Raw genomic sequence first — 18,573 nt, forward strand, 5'->3', positions numbered from 1 at the left:
CCTCCACTCTACGAATCTCCGGCTGTGCTACAACTGGAATCATCCCCAGTTGATTCATCCGTTGCAACTTCCAATCCTTTGATTTGGCAATTTCCACCACATCCTCATAAGACCTGGGCTTTTTTAATTCCACCTTCCAGCGAATACTCCTCTTAAGCCCGGCTACAAACTTGTTTTTCTTCATCATGTCAGGAGGTACCTGGTCTTCCCCTAAAGCCCTGCATAAAGTCTCCCACAGCAAAGAGAGTTTCTTCACATAATCATCAATTGATTCCAACTCACCCTATGTCAGAGCTTGCACCCCATGCCAAGCCTTGTCGGGTCTTCTACCTTCTTGAACCTGTTTCTAAGTGCTGTCTTTAATCCATTCTCAGTCATATCAATACGTGGAACAGCAACCCTCAATGACTCCTCATAAGCTCTGTACCAGGTCCTTGCATCCCCTTTTAAGCAGATGCTCAGTAGCCGCAACACCTGTACTACCGACTCATTGATGTGGTTGCTTATGCATGCACATATAATAACTGTATAGGAGATTCCAGATTTCTTTGAATCAATTGTTGTAATCCCAAAAATGAGTGACTCTACTTGACTGACAACTATCTCACACACTATCTCTCCTTCCATAATAAGTGCTCTATTTATGCAATCTTGGCTTGCCTTGCTTATCTTCTCCTTCCATCTAACAATGCGGCCATCACCTTTGCTCGTTCGGCAAACATTATGTGGTGTAGTGTGAAAAGTGGAGACACTTTGTTTGACACCCTCCAAAATAAATCTCGCAGCTATGAGTTTGGCTGTCTCTTCTACAGGCGAACATGTGGCTCTAGCAACCTTCCAAAGAAGAGGAGCTAGCCCACAAGTCCTTTAAATCTTCTCATCCACTCTATTTGAATGAATGACAATGGACAAAAGTAAAACATCTGTAAGCTCTCCTTATCTTTATACTATTGACGTCCTTTGAAGCAAGGTGCGGGAACACCCTTGAGTGGCCCTTCCTTTGCCAAATGCAGTTACTGATAAACTTTGGGAAATATATCCAGGAGGCCAAATTCAAAAGCATAGCCCTTCCTTTTCAAATATTGAGTACTGAGTAGAATGCATTTAAAACAGAATATATGCGCCACTAGTATATATCCTTTTCAAATAGTGACTAATGAGTATAATTCATTTATTGAATATATTCACCACTAATATATGCTAGTATCACTAATTAAAAACAATTTAATGCATAATATATATATATAGAAATAATCAAACATAATATATATATATATGTATATATATACATACACATAAATATACCTATTTAACTCTAGCTCTCTCTCTGTCTCTCTCTCTCTCTCTAATCTCTACCTATCTCTAACTCTCCGAGCGGCCCCTCTCTCTATCTTGGACTCTATCTCTATCCATCTATCTATCTCTCTTAGCCAGCAATATTTCTCTCGATCTCTCTGACTCTATCGCTCTATCTCTCTTAGACATCCCTATCTTAATCCCTCTCTTTAACAATATCTCTCCCTCATCTCTCTCTGTACCCCATATCATATCTCTGACTCTCTACCTACCATTATCCATCTCCCTCTCTTAATCTCTCTCTCTCTACTTGGTCTCTAACCTCTCTCTCATATCTCTCTTTACCATTCTCTCTCTCTCTAGCTTAGGCTCACACTCTTCCAGTGGCCCCTCACTTTCACTCTCTCTCTCTCACTCGCCCAGCTCTCAAAAACATTAGATGAACGAGGAAAACACAAAACAAAAACACAGGCTCCTCTCTCTCTCTCTCTCTCTCTCTCTCTCTCTCTCTCTCTCTTTTGGGGGGCTGCTTCTTCAGCCAATGTCCGACAGAACCCGCTCCTCCCTTTCACACCTCCACAGCCGCAACTTAGTATTAGATCCTTCTTCCTCAACACTAGCAGCACTCTTCCTCCTCATAAGCTTTGCTAGGGCTTTAGCAGCTTTGGACAGAGGTTTTGTGAACCCCATAACTAGATTGCTTAAGAATCCGGTAGTTGCTCATAATCATATAAGTTTCATAGCCATGCTGCACAAATTTTCATAAAGTTGCTTATCTTGCTATTGGGCTTATCCTCCTATAACTTAGCTACAGCTGTACTGTTGGCTATATATAGAATGTCTCTATATATATAGCCCTAGGATCTCCTCTATATATACTCATCTTTCGTGTGTATTCTACACACTTTGGGGACTCAGTCTTGTGTCTCGTGTGCTTCTCTAACATGTCTCGTGTGCTTCTCTAACATGGTATCAGAGCGTGTGCAATTCATGGCGATCACGGTTCTCTTCTTCTTTCCATACGATAAGCAAGGCAGTTGATTTTGCGTCCTTCTCCCTTGAGAGTCAGGAGAGAAGCTTGAAATAGCTGGTCCTTGACAAACAAAGCTTGAAATAGCTGATCCTTGATAAACACCATAGCTTACGCAGAAGGAAAGCTTGCGAAAACACAGAAGCAGAAGAAATAAAGAAAGATCGATTTACCTGCGTCGTGGGCAGCGTAGCCTTCGACGATGACGGTAGCCATGGCGAGCTTGGAAGGAAGGAAGCAAGCACGCTGCACCACCAGCAGCGAACTGCTTGATTGACGAAGCATCTTCTCACACGGAATTTGGTGCCAGCTTTGTAGTTGTGGTCATGAAACCTCCGCCAAGGTAGAGGGGCCGTTTGGGCGCCATGAATGCTCTGGGAAAAAGGATTTTAGTGGAGTATATTTTTGTTTCAAAGCTTCATCGGGCAAGGTTGCCTACTTAAAGATGCTGCTGCCCAGGGGCTTGTTTGGCTTTCTTCAGGCTGTTTTCTTCAACACTAGGGATGCTACACATGCACAGATAAGTGCCAAATTTGAAGCTTAATTTGCTAATTTCGTAATTAAGTTTTGCTTAATTATCATTAGCACTATAGCAACTTGATTGATTGATTGATTATAAGATTATAAGATTATCACAGGCTATGTTAGACATGGGGATTTGCTCCGTGCTTTTGCCATTCACCAGAGGATACAAGAAGAAGATGCTCGACACCCTAGTGCTTACACTTTTGTGGCCTTGTTGAAATCTTGTTCTGTCTTGGAAGATGCGCAAAGAGGATGCACACTGCATGCAGAGATCGCGCAAAGGGGGCTGCTGGGACATAACTTTTTTTATTGGCAGCAGCTTGATTGATTTTCATGCCTGAAAGCTTGTACGATCTCCAATTAAGGAATACATGGTGAAATTATGTTAAGAGCTATCAAAACAGATCTCATGGTCGGCAGCACTTTGGTTGATACCTATGCCAAATTTGTTCTGCCTCTTGAAGCACAGAAGGTGTTGTGTCGGTGAAGACGGTGTGGGATAGAGAGAGACCCAACTCCCTCGATCATGTGCTTCTCTCTTTCATACACTGCCCCCAGATACCAGCCCCATCGCATCCGCCCTGGCCGCATATGTGCTGGAGTACCTCATAGAGTGTAGCAGGGGAGGTGCCAATCAGACGGATAGTTTCTTTATGCTATCCCACTACTATATACGTATGAGATACCACCAGGCAGCATGTTCCTGTTTCCGCTTTGTGCATGATCCCCCCCGAATTCCAGGCTCGTTGCATACTTTTTGGCAGCAAACTTTTATAAATATAGCAAGCTTTATACTAAAGCTTGGCAGCAGCAGCAGCGCTACCCTCTCAATTGACCTCAGGGCTTTACTCTTCTTTATGATGCTGCCCAAGGGCTTGTTTGGCTTTCTTCAGGCTGTTTGCATATGCCACCCCATTTGACTAGTTTCTGATGGTCATTGCTGCCATAGCAGCTGCAGCTCATGGAGCTGCTTTGCCAGTCTATTTGCACTTCTTCGGACAGATTATCAATATGTTCAGCTCGCATCTTGACCACAAATATGAAATGCATCTACTATAGTAATGCTGTTGGTGTGCTCTGGTGGACTCAGTTCTCTATGAGGTGCTAAGTATGCACTTTTCTTCTGTAAGTGGCTTGAATACTTCTGTAAGTATTCAAGCAGCAACAAACTTTTATGCCTTCAAGCAAGGAAGAATTGCAGCACACAGGCTCTTCGACATGATTAGCAGGTCATCTTTTAGTAACAATGAGGATGGGAAGGCTTTGATCAATGTTCAGGTATGTCAATTGTTTCTCCCATATTGATTGTGATGCTTTTAAATGCATCTTGTTTCTTTCATATTGATGGAATGTGCATCCATTGACTTGGTTTACCTTTGTATTAATGCTTTGGTGTTGGTTTCCTTCCATGATGATGGTTACACGTTTCCTCAAAATGTCCATGATGCCATGGTACTGTTTTATGATGATTACATGTTTCATCGATGATGGTTGATTATGTTTCCATGGATCGTTGTTCCATGGTGATGGTTACATGTTTCGTTGATGTTGGTCATTCCAAGCTACATGTTTCGTTGATGTTGGTTCACTTGACTAATCTATATTGGTTGATTGTGTTTCCAAGGATTTTATCCATGATGCCATGGTGTTGTTCCCTGATGATGGTTACATGTTTCATTGATGATGGTTGACTATGTTTTCATGGATCGTTGTTCCATGGTGATGGTTACATGTTTCATTGATGGTGGTCATTCCAAGCTACATGTTTCGTTGATGTTGGTTCACTTGACTAATCTATATTGGTTGATTGTGTTTCCAAGGATTTTATCCATGATGCCATGGTGTTGTTCCATGCTGATGGTTACATGTTTCATCAATGATGGTTGACTACGTTTCCATGGATTGTATCCATGATGCCATGGTCATTGGATGCACCGTGCCTTGGCTTTGGCTCATCAGATTGACTAGGTTTATTTAAGTCTATCAATGTCTTTTATGGTCGACAATGCAACCATGCAGGTCTAAATGGCTGTAAGGGTGGTCAAGTCTTGGAATTCAATCTATGGCAACTAACAAGAAATTCCGTGGAGCATATTTCCCGAGAGGTTTGATTTCTCGTCCCATCAGCTTATGAGGTTTATGTTCACGTCATGTCATCCTGACTACATGTCAGAGGTTTGATTTCTCTTCCCGTCATCTTACGAGGTTGGTTCACGTTCACGTCATCTTACGAGGTTGGTTTACGTTCACGTCATGTCACCTCCTCTGACTACATGTCAGAGGTTTGATTTCTCTTCCCGTCAGAGGTTTGATTTCTCGTCCTATCAACTTATGAGGTTTATGTTCACGTCATGTCATCCTGCCTGCGGATGTCAAAGGTTTGATTTCTCGTTCCGTCATCTTATGAGGTTTACTATCCTGATTATGAATGTCACACGTTTGATTTCTCGGCCTATCATCTTATGAGGTTTACTTGCAAGTACGTCATGTCAGAGGTTTGCCTTTTCGTATGAGGTTTACTATCCTGATTGTGAATGTCACACGTTTGATTTCTCGGCCTATCATCTTACGAGGTTTACTTGCAAGTACGTCATGTCAGAGGTTTGCCTTTTCGTCCCGTCAGAGGTGTCTACATCTTAATTATTGTTTCATGTCAGAGGTGTCTACATCTTAATTATTGTTTCATGTCAGAGGTTCGCTTTTTCATCATGTCTGGTCAACCTACCTATGGACGTCAAAGGTTTGATTTCTCGTCCTGTCATCTTATGAGGTTTACTTTCATATCATGTCATCCTGGAGGTTTGATCCAAGTTATAGTTGTCTCATTATCTTGACTCATAATATTGGAGGTTTGATCTTATGTCATAGATTTTTCCCATGGCAAAGATATGATTCTAGCTTTCCATGATATCCTTACTAACTAGAATGAGTGTCATTTTATATTTTAGTGTTTATTGACAGGTCAATCTTCCAAGTCAACTTCTCCAAGTAACCAGATTCTCTTACCAAATCTAGTTCATTTAACATTGATTGGATGATCTTCCACATGAATGGATCAAGACAACATGAAGATGGATGACGATGACTCCTTCAAAGCCTTCATGGCTACTGTACACATAAGAGTAATGAAGTATATATGGGGGTGATGTAGCTCCTTCATGGCTATTGTATATATGGGAGTGATGTAGCTCCTTCATGGATATTGTGTATATGGGAGTGATGTAGCTCCTTCGCAGCCTCCATGGCTATTGTATATATGGGAGTGATGTAGCTCCTTTGAATAATACTTTATAACTATAAAATAATTTAATATAGCGGTAGGTGTATATAGAGCTGTGGGTTTTTCCCTTGAGCCCCCAAGGGTTTTTTCATCCACAGTTAGAGACCCTTCTTTGAGTGGGGGTGTTGGCTATATATAGAATGTCTCTATATATATAGCCCTAGGATCTCCTCTATATATACTCATCTTTCGTGTGTATTCTACACACTTTGGGGACTCAGTCTTGTGTCTCGTGTGCTTCTCTAACATGTCTCGTGTGCTTCTCTAACATGTACACAATCTTCTCGGGTCCTTGCATCGACCTAGCTCTGGTGAGCGTTTCTTTCCTTGCCCTCAAATGCACCGTAGGCAATCAACTAATTCTAATCTATCTCTTGGCTTCATCAAGTCTGACTGTGCCATGGTAGCTCTGTGGTGAGCATTTCTATCTCTTGCCCTCTGTGGTGGTGAGCGTTTCTATCTCTTGGCTTACCCTGCTGCTCTTTGTTGCTCCAGCTAATTCAGATCTACTGCTCAAAATAGCTAGATTCTCTAAGATACACCTCAGCTCACGGCTTGTGTACTGTGAGCAACATGGTCGACTCTCTGCATGTACCAGTAGTACAGCGCCACGCCCTCTGTGGTGGTGAGCGTTTCTATCTCTTGGCTTACCCTGCTGCTCTTTGTTGCTCCAGCTAATTCAGATCTGCTGCTCATGCTCTTGTGTCCAGAGTTTGCTTTGAGGGATCTGAAAAAAGAGTCATATGTGCCAAAATACAAATTTGGAGATCAATCAAGCACTCTCGGGACACCGCAATATTCCTTTTATGGTGTTATATAGAAGGATTGTATTAGGGATTTTTGGCTTTTGGTTGGATATTTTTGTCCATTGCAGATATGCAAAGCCTTCTAGATTTATGTCCATTGCAGATTATGTAATGCAGGAAATTATGTTTGCACTTTCTCGAGACAATACAATTTTCTTTTGCTAATGTCTTTAAGATGCTGCTATTTTGTCTGTGAATGAGAATTCCTTTGCAACTACAATCAGAGTTTTTGTAGGCTTATGTATGCACATTCTTTATAAATTTAAAACTTCAAGTTATGACTATGAGTTCTAATGAAAACACATGTTTACCATGGATCAAATGACAATGTCAAAACAATTTGCTTCATCTCATGTTACTCGATTTTGGTCCTCGCTCGGTTCTTACGCGCTCGGTTTCTAGTAATCCTCTGAAATTGGTATGCTTAACACGTGTGTACAATCTGTCTCTCTCTCTCTCATATGAAAATGGTATGCTTAACATGTACGTAGACTCTCTCTCTCTATTTCTCTCTCTCTCTCTCTCTCTCTCTCTCTCTCTCACACACACACACACACATCTTGTGTGACTCTTGAATATGAAAATCATATGCTTAACACATATTTAGACTCTCTCTCTCTCTCTCTCTCTCTCTCTCTCTCTCTCTCTCTTTCTCTCTCTCGCTCAATTAATCAATTGTAGAAAGGGAAAAAGAAAATACATAATCACGGTGATATGGATCAACACTATACAACCAAAACTTTGAATTTATGGTAACAATTCAATTGAGAAACTTATAAACAACCATGTAGGGATTACAAATTTAATGTACTTTACTTATATGGAGATTTCATGTGCCAATTGATAGGCTCCCAATATTCAAGTTTATATGGTGATTTCATGTACCAATTGATAGGTTCCCAATATTCATGTGTATATTCTTATAAGCACTCTAGATTTCTTATATAATTCATACTTCAATTTTTTTGAAGTGGCAATTGTCTCAACTTTGATGTGCCAACTTATAATGTGTTTTTTAATAGATTTTTTTTCTATCATTTTTGTACTAGTTAAAATAAAATTATCTTACAAATGAAGAAACAACATGATCAGGATCCAAATTAAGAATCTTCACATACATAGTCATCATATGTATATTTTTTCTAGATATTAAGACAAAACAATCATCTATTTTTTTGGAATGAAAAGTATTCCAACTCATTAAGAAAGGAAACTATTCGTGTAAGACGTAAAAAAAAACTATACAGTGCCTTACAATAATAGCCTAAAATCTCAAAAGATAAGAAAGCGATTTAAGACCATTTGAAAAATATGACTAGAAATATGTATAGGGGAAATGGCTCACCCATTTGTTGTCCATGGCTAGAGTTTATTTTAGAGGAAGTGAAATGTGACATGTATATATTGGTTTTTAGTTTTTACAGGAAGTGAAAGGCTACATCTATATATTGCTTTTACAGGAAGTGAAGGCTACATGTATATACTAGTTCATTGGTTTTTACAAAACACTGTACCCCACCCATAGGCCATAGGAAACACATTTCTTGGCTATCCATCATTCTTGGGCCAAGATGTCACGCATCTAAGCCCAAAGAAGCTAGAACCTCGTTTATGCAAAGAGACGAGCTTGTGATGGCAAGTGATACCTTTTTAGAGTTCCAACAACAACATACCTTGTTAGAGTGCCAACAAACCTTGTTAGAGTGCTAAGAGGCAACACTACTACACCAGGTGGTTGTTAAGAGTGCTAACCTTGTACATTACAAAACTAATGAAGTATTTGTAGCTGCATCATTTTTGGAAATCCTAGGAAGTGAAGAAAGGAACACAACAACAACAACCATAACCCATGTTTAAATCACGGACATACTTTAAATATCCATTGATTGAGAGTTTGTTAGTCCACTTTTGAGTAAAAGTGTTAGTACAAGTATAATATAATATTATAGTATTGAGAGTGCTAATCTTGCTAGAGATTGAAAAGGTTAAGAGATTCAAGGCTACTATAATAATATTAATAGTACTGAGAGTACTTATCTTGCTAGAGATAGAAAAGGTTAAGATATTTGGGACTACAATAATAATAATAATAGTATTGAGAGTGCTAATGTGGCTAGAGATTGAAAAGGTTAGGAGTTTTAGGGCTACAATAATACAACATACTATTGAGAGTGCTAATCTTGCTAGAGATTGAAAATGTTGGGAGATTTAAGGCTACTGTAATATAATAAAGTATTGAAGTGGTAATCTTGCTACAGATTGGAAAGGTTAAGAGATTTACTAAGCTAGAGAGAACAAACTACACCTTTGAAAATCGCCGCCGAGCGCTTTCGCCTGTGAGGATCTCTTATCAACTCATCAAAATAACACCGGCTACCCTCGTTCAAACGAATGCAAGGATGATCAAGGAGAGTAATTAGAAGTTGGATTAGAGAGCATATTGGCCGATAAAAGGCTACACGAGTTGAATTAAGCTGGATTAGATTCTTAATTGAGATGCGTGGACGGGAAAGTCGGTGACTTCCGATGAGCCAGTAGGAGGTCCTCTATGCATGCAAATGTGAATCACAAGCTGCCTTTCATGGGCGGCGCATGATCTCTAATTAATCAAGCTGCCTTTCCATGCTGCGCTGATCTGTTAAATGCGCGCTTGTTGAGAGAGCGAGCATGCAGGCAGTTTATATACACAGTTTTGTAAGAGCATGCTCACCTTTACTCTTTGGCTAAATTGTGCGTATGCCTACTTGTCAAAATATAAAATTAATGCATGGCATTAGAGTACACTTGAAAAGACCCTCTCATTCGCACAAGACCTTATTAAGATTTTGTCACTACCAACTTGTCACTTTAGCTATTTGCACTAACTGGGTGTAACTTGTCACTTTATTTAATCTTTGGCTAAATTGTGCGACTTGTCAAAATATAAAATTAATGCATGACATTAGAGTACACTTGAAAAGACCCTCTCATTTGCACAAGACCTTATTAAGGTTTTGTCACTACCAACATGTCACTATAGCTATTTGCACTAACAGGGTGTAGCTTGTTGGAGGCTTGGGGATTCGAGTCCCAAGGCTTGACCCTAGGTTCAAATCCCCTTGGCGCCTCACCCTTTGGGGTTTCAATTCCATACTAACACTTCCGATTCCTCCAAAAAATTTCAAAAACTTGATAAGTTTGAGCCCCTATTTACATTCCAACAGTTGTGCTCGACTCTTTATCATCTTAGGTTTAAATTTGTGAAAAATGGTGGGCGTGCAAGGAAGATTATATATATATATATATATATATATATACCTATATCACATGCACCCGCTTTAATAGATGTGCAATATATACCCTTATGATACAGCCTATCATACTAAAGAGATCGGCAAAGAACTTCATGCACTACATTGGTGTGTAAATGGTGAAAGTTGACCAAGACTTTATTACTAACTCCCATGAAGGGAAACTCACTGACATCTTACCTCCCTCTCATGGAAACGTGTGGAGATTTTATGCTGATATTTATACACGGCTTGGAAGCAATTTTCTTTATAAAAGTGGCTTTTTTTAAAGTTATTCACATTCGTGTTCTATGTACCATAAGAGGTCAGTACTCTCCCAAGTATTGTTTACCTTGTTATGTAAGTGATGTTTAAATCAAGTTGCATTTCTCAAACGGTAAGAAATTGTATTAAATACATCATATGAGAGAATCAGTAAACCTACAATAGCTAGTGTGAGTTATGCCTTTTTAATGATATTGTAGACTAAAGGGAGTGCCAAACCAAGGAGAGTACATAAAAAGCTTCTATATATCACTGATCACATGAGTGGGAAGTAATTATTAATAAGCTATGCTTCTCGCATGTATAAAGTCTCATGTGGCTTTATGTGCATATCCTCTAGAGTAATGCAAGAAAGATTTGGAAAATACATTATCTTTAAAAATGCAGGTAGACTGTACTTTTTTTAATGTTAAACAATTAAGAGTTTCCCAACATTTGGTAATGCATGCCAACATATGAACAGAAATGGAATGTTTAGTGTAGCTTCCTAATAAACAAACAAAATTAGAATCATTTGGTTTTTTATAAAAGTATACTTTTGATAAGGTGCATAAAACTTTTATAAATTTATTTAAAGAAAATGTATTAACTTGATACAACTTTTGCATTTAAGAGGGGAACCTAACATTCCTTTCTCAATAATTACTATTAGATTTGTTATTAAAATATTTCAAGTTTTCTTTACTTTTTCAGAGACCTTTACTATACCTTACGGTATGTGAGCATCTCTTAAGTTATCAATATTCTATATCACCTTTGTGGGTGATAAATTAAAGGAAAATTTGGTAGCTTATATAATATTTAACTACACATACATGTAGAACACACTTTAACACTAGACTAATACATGTAGAATATACTCTCACTCAAGACCAATAAATGATCTATCCATTGTATGTATAACATGATGATATTTAAAATCATTACAAAATACTTTCTTGTGTATATGGTATGATTTATTCAACCTACATGGATCTACTACATATATGTAGCTAAACTCTCCCTCACATAAGACTTTTAATGTATAAACACCAATATAATCTTGACAAGTCACAAAAAGAATCCCTACATATAGTGATGGATTTGAGTTAGGCTAAATCAAATAAAAATTAAAAACCATGCTTTATACGCATGTATGCACTAAATTAACAAATATTAGATAAGAACAAACTTCAATCATGTCTCCTAGAATAATACTTAAATTTCACATCCACACATATTAAACGATAATCTACCATTATGTGTTTTAATTCCTCACCTTCCTTAAAAAAATGGTGATATTCAACAAGGTTCTTGAATCACCAATATTTTTTATTTGTGTGTCTAATACAACATTATTTAGATTTATATAGTGCATATTGTTAACCCAACTTTTGTGGGCACACAAATGTCTACCCAAGATTCATGGTGTAGTTGCAAGTAGCTACACTATTGTGATGTGCAACTAGACATGGCCTACTTATTTACACCCCCTTCCCTCTTTTTTACCTAAATAATGTAACCGTTCATGGAGATTGTGATTCTTAAGCTTCACCTTCCACTATAAGTTCTTAATGTACATGTTGAGACCTTCTTGTTTTTGTCGAAAACATGGCATGGCTGATGATTGCCTTGCCTATTATCCCTTTGTGATGTCTCTACTATCTAGAAACCCTTATGTAAACCCTTGGTAGTGTGGTCGTGGGATCACCCTACAATCACCTTTGCATTGAGGGGGCATTGTAATTACCCTCTATGTTTGACTTTTGGTAGTGGACCTATGACTACCTATTTTGTGTGCAATCACTTTTAAGCCCAATATGTTTTCCAGAACTCTAAATTATTGTGAGACCCTTGCCCCCTCCACGCACCACAATCCAGGGAACTAGGAGCGGAAGTAGCAACCTTACGCACAGGGTAGAGTTTCCCACTTGGGGCCTCGCCCACGAATGTCCGCACAAGAGAGTAATCCCTCGGTTCCGAACTTGGAAAAAACTTCCCTCACCCAAAAAGCATAGGCGATTCCTCCAGGATAATTATTCTAATGTAGTCAAGGGCCTTAACTTCCCTTTTTCTTTCCGACCGAACCTGCGGATCACATGGCCAAATAAAGGGAGGAACTTGCACTTGGATCATAGAGACCAACGCTTTTTTCCTCGTCACAAGAGGCACAGTCGTTGATTCTATATGTCTCTAAAGCACCTGCACATGTATAAGATCTTCTTGAGTGAAAGCAAAAACTCTCTTTGCTTTTGTTGCATTATTGGATGAATAGGAGTGGATAGGCAAGATAGGTGGCATTGGAGTAGGAGAACTTAGAAGAGTGAGAGAAGGAGAGTGACTAATGAGTATTAAGGAATAGATGTAACAAGGGAGTGAGAGGGAAGTGAGTATTAAGGAAGAAGTGTGAGAAGGGAGTGAGAGGAAAAACACGAACACCATAATAAGCTGGAAGCTAGAAAGAAGAGAACAAGAATAATTGTAAGATTCCTCTCCCCCAATTTTTGAGATGTACAGGTGTAAGAATATTCCCTTCAATCTCTTGTAATCATCCCCCCCTCAGAAATGGAAAAAGATCTTGTTTTACCCGGTTTTGGCCTTGAGAGAGAAAATTTCTAGAGAGAGGTAATTCAAAATTGAGATATTTTGGATACAAAAATTTTCCTGATATCTAAAATGAACTCCCCTAAAACAGAAGTTCAAAATGAACTTTCCAATGTGCATTAGGAATTAATTGAATATGTAAATAAGAGACCTTAGCCTAAGGGTCCACATTTCAGAAATGTTTTGATTAAGGTCCAAATAAGGTTCTAAAGGGCCAATACGATTAATCCACGTGTTAGGATAAAAAGAATGCAAAGAATAAAAGAAAATACCCCCAAAATGAGCAAAAGCTCAGATAAGATGAAGAGTTGACCTGAGTATAGGGTTTATTAGTTAACAATTAAGGTATGTTAGTAAAAAAAGAAAAAATTTTGGTTAAATGATGCATTTTTGACACCTCAGTTAAGGAGGGAAAGCCACTTGAGGTGGGTGCCTTTTTTATCATCATTGCTTAACATTTTTAACTCAAAAAATTAAGATATTTCATCTCTCCTCTCTCCTGATATGCAAACTAGATCAAAAAGGGAGCAAAACTAATCCATATCTTGTCCAAATTGGGTCAAACTAAAGATGGAAACCTCTAGAACCGAGTTGGACTTGGTTGGTGGACTCCCTCACCTATAATTAGACTCCCATTCCTTTGTATTTTCATGTGAAGTAACTTTATGCTAGTGTAATTTTCAGTTTAGTATAGTGGATGTAAGAATGATGTGAATGGGTATAGGAATGATATGAATGAATGTGAATGGATATGAGTGGATGTAAGAATGATGTGAATGAATGGGATTGGATGTGAGTGGATATAAGAATGTTGTGAATGGATGTGAAATGATGTGAAATGGATGTGAATGGATGTGAAATGATGTTAATGGATATGAATGGATGTGAAATGATGTGACATGATGTGAATGGATGTGAAATGATAAAAGAAGCTTTTCTTTACAGACATGTAGGTCTTGATGAAACCTGGATGTCCTGCAAATAAGGCTGTCATGGGCCTCATTCAAAATTTAACCCTTAGTTCCCTCATCATTGGGAATGCATAGCTTACAATTATAATACATAATTCCATCATCCAGGCTGTTGTACCCTTGAACTCGGTTCAACTCCTGTGGAGTTTTGCTTTCATGCATAAGTAGGGTAGCAATAGGGCCAAAGAATCTATCCTGCATGATCTTCTCTCTTGCTTCAATAATCAAAGGATTTGACACTACAGTAATTGCAATCAAGGAGGCTTTTCTGCTGAGGGCATCTGCTACCAGATTTTCTTTGCCTGGGCGGTACTTGATTTCAAAATCAAATTCCTGCAGGGTCTACATCCACCTTCTTTGGCGCATGTTGAGATCCTTCTGAGTGAAGATCCACTTTAAGCTCTCATGATTTGTCATCAAAGTGAATCTTTGACCCAGTAGGTAATCTCTCCACAACTTCAGGGCATATACTACTGAAAGTAGTTCCAGGTGGTGGAGAGCATAATTTCTCTCATGCGTTCTGCGTTTTTGGGATTCATAGGCCACTGCATGACCTTCTTGCATGAGTGCACCTCCCAGGGCAAAAACCACTGGCATCAATTACTACCTCAAAGGGTAGAGAGAAATCTGGCAACTTCAGAACGGGATGGTTACCATGGCGGTCTTCAACTTATCAAAAGCACTATGGCACCTGGCAAACCATTGAAACGGGATATTCTTCTTGAGAAGATTAATCACTCAGGGGGGAAGCTATGAGAGCATGTACTTTGGTATAAAAATTCTATACCAACCAGTCAATCCCAAGAATCCTCTAACTTCTTTCACTGTCTTTGGTTCAGGCCAATCTATGAGATTGCTTGGACTTTTGCAAAATCTGGAGAAATTCCATCTTTGGATATACCAGATTGCCCAAGTATTCAATATGGTCGGCAGAGAAAGTGCATTTGCTCTTTTTTGCAAAGAGTTGGTGCTTCCTTAGAATCTCAAGAACTTTTCTGACATGAGCTTCATGGTTAGCTACATTCTTTGAGTAAATCAAAATATCATCCAAGGAAACAAGAACAAAATCATCCAAGTATTCTCTGATAATGTCCTTCATTATGCGATTAAATGTAGCTGGGGCATTTGTCAATCCAAATGGCATGACAGTGAATTCATAATGCCCATATCGAGTATTGATGGCTATCTTCGGGATATCTTGCTCATTAATCCTTTTCTTATAATACCCTGATTTGAGATCTAACTTTGTGAAGATCTGGGCTCCACTTAGCCTATCCACCAGAAGCTCATCAATTCTAGGGGGGATAGGATATAGTCGGTAACCCCTCATCCACATGCTGGACCGCATTTATGTTGTGCCACCTTTTTGATACCCTAGGCTACATGCAGGGTTCATTTACTGGGGTGAGGTGCAATTGTGCAAGGTGGTGGCGAAGCAAGGTTCATTTACTGCTGCTGCACTAGGTTAGCTACAGCGCAAGCTTATGTTGCTATGATAGGTGTCATTCGCAAGGTTTCTTTTCTTTTCTTAAAATTACTGCTCTGTTGTTGGTTTTTCTTCGCGCAAGGTGGCAAAGCGTTGGGTGGCCAAGCTCCCCCCCCTCTCTTTTGCATGTGCAGGTGGAAACCTCTTCACATTTCCTTATTCATGCACAGAGAGACATAGCCTTCCCATTGCATAGCCGGCTCTACCTATTTTATATGCTTGTGCAGTTCGCTACCCTTCTACCTCTTATATGGTGTCAATGCCAACTCCCTCTTTTTTGGTGTTGTATCAAAAGACGTGCCCCTCTCATGCGTTGTTTTCTTCTGGCTAGTTTCCCTTTGTTGTGAGTGCGCCTCTCTACGAAACCTCATTTTGATCATTTTAACTTCCTTGTCTAGTAGATAATTCTCTCACTCTTCTTTATGGAGAATGTCTTTCAATAGTAATATGGCCTCCTCATCACAAATGGCCTTCTACTCAGCCATCCTCTGGTAGTGTGCAGGTGGTAGCCCTCTCTTAGCATTCAAGGCCTCAACCTTGTGCTCTTGTTGCATTGTCGATCCACAAACTTGTCAAAACAGCTCCTCAAGGGCAACCAAGTGAGATCATCATTGGTGTGAGATAATTATTATGTAAGATGCACATAACGGTAGCAAATGGACACGTGGGGATAAACAACATATACATGCATGCAGTTCTCATACAATAACATGCTCCCAAGTCTCCAAAAAAGATGCAATAGTGGCATCCTGTGGGGAAACTATCGTGCTAGTGTAAACCCAAATTTCCAATTAGACATGTGCCTTATCCATTGGGCTTCTATCAAGTGTTTTGGTTACCCCATTTTCTTTTCTTCTCCAAACACAAATTGTCTTCTTCTTTGGCCCCCTAGCCCTTTGATGAATATTTTTCCCCTTCTCAAGGCTCCCTAGAGAATCACCTTGAAATGGCACACTTTTTATGATTGCTTGTTGCTCATTTTGGTTTCTCTCACCAAGTCTACAATTTGTCGCATCTCTAGGACTTCCAAGCTTATTTTGACTTGCATTTCTCTTTGGCTCTTGTATAGCTCTAAATCGTAGTGCTAAATTTGTATCTAGAATGCCTTTTTCTACCTCAAACATTTTGGTGAATGCTTCTTCAAGTGATGGTGGCCTTTGTAACCTCACATGAATTTGCAACAATGAGCCTACCAATCTCTTGATAAAGCTCTCCATCATCATTCTTTTATCAAAACTATGTGGATCACAATGTTTTCTTTTAAACTTGGCAAATATACCTAGATAGCTTTTCATTCTCTTGCAAAATAAAAGTTTATTAGTACAAGAAGATTTGGAAGCCCAAGTACAAGTCGGATGGTGCATTAAATAAACACAAGATAAGCACTCTTGTTATCCTTGTTTATGGGAGTTTCTTCTGGCATCGATTTGGTTTAATTGGGCTCATGGGACAAAGTAGATTTGGTGTCCCATGCACATGGGGGATGGGGCCTAAGAACTTTAGAGTCATTTACATATGTGCCTTTGGGGGGCTTGGGCTATAGGATACATTGGGATCATGAGCATTGTACACAAACGTATGATCATTTTTTACTATTACTTTCTTGGAGCTCTCATGCCCTAGCTTTCATGGTGAACTTCTCCCATATGAGATGTGAGGATGGTGACCCACACCCATGTTGTCACTCCGTGCCTTGAGTGGCAAACCCTAGTTTCTTGCAATACTATAATCACATTAATGTGCATAGGGTGACCCTCCAATGGCTCCAATTTCATGTATACATTCTGTATTCTTATGTAGCTCAAAAAACCACAATTTGAACTCTTCAATAATGCATAGATTTGCTCCGAACAATCAAGGGTTTGCATATGAGTTGCTATTCCATTCACCAATGCCACATACATGTGTCCTTCACCTATTACATTCATTTTCTATTCCATTCACCAATGCCACATACATGTGTCCTTCACCTACTACATTCATTTGCCTCTTGCATTCAAGCTCTCAAGTTTTTCAATAAAACTTGCAAAAAACTAGAATTTCCACTTGCTTTGGGCAACTAAAATCTTGCTTTGCTTGCGAAACGTGCTTCAAATATAATGGTTTTACTTGATTTAGGGTGCACACATTGTAAATGCCACAAGTATGCTTGATAAATACTTTGGTATGGTAGATAGGCTAGTGATGTGAAAAATAAAAGTGGGTCTTCATGCTCACATAGATTTTAATTGTATTATTAATATAGTATTCACCATAAGGCTAAAAGTTGGGGAGTGTGGAAGGCATGTGGAGGAGTGTGTGTAGGTGCATAATTTGGAAAGATTCTTCTAGAATGCCTACATGGAAGAGGAGAATTCCGCCATGTGTAAGTGGGATCTCCACCTACATGCCACTTAGACTTGGCTATTATATCATCACACTTTCAAAGTCAATTTAATAATCAATAGAAGACTTAGCCTAAGAGGACAATTGATGGTGACATCTACCCTTATGTCACTGAAGGATTGAAGATTTTTATGTTATAATTTGTAACAATGGATGAGAGGGTGATACTCCACCTATAAAAGGAGCCCTCCTCTCCCTTTCAAATCAATGAATGAACCTCCTCAATTGAGTATTTTGTGTCATTGCCATTCTCATATCTTCAAACACTCTCTTTACATGTTAATGTCTCATTTAGCATTAGCTCCTCATGCTTAACCCAATTTTGGATCTCTTTGATGATTCATGATAAGTGGGATAAGGAGTTATTATCTTGGTGGGCTTATGACTTCTCAAGGTAGCCCTTGCCTTATTGCCGCCCTCCTTTGGAGGTACCAATGGTTTTAGCGGTAATGAGCATGCGGAAAGACTTTGGGGACCATAGGTAAATCTTTAAGATTGTCCACTGAGCAATGTTAACCCTTACCCGCTAGCTTGAATCATGAAGGCGATGAAAGGCAAGAGGCTATGTGAAAATTGAGGTTTCATGCAAAGAGAGGAAAGTGCAGTTTTTATGGTTTAATACCCAAGTTACAACCGGTAATTACTCATCACTCAGGT

At 39.1% G+C, this 18,573-nt stretch overlaps 1 pseudogene; it reads left to right on the plus strand.

Moving 5' to 3' along the window:
* Window positions 1-3,781: 3,781 nt before the first annotated feature.
* Window positions 3,782-18,573, plus strand: part of LOC147606654 (V-type proton ATPase 16 kDa proteolipid subunit-like) — a 103,436-nt pseudogene continuing 88,644 nt past the window's right edge.

Source organism: Cibotium barometz, chromosome 57 (assembly GCF_041138505.1).
Source record: "Cibotium barometz isolate CiBa-2024 chromosome 57, ASM4113850v1, whole genome shotgun sequence".
NCBI classification, from domain to species: Eukaryota; Viridiplantae; Streptophyta; class Polypodiopsida; order Cyatheales; family Cibotiaceae; genus Cibotium; species Cibotium barometz.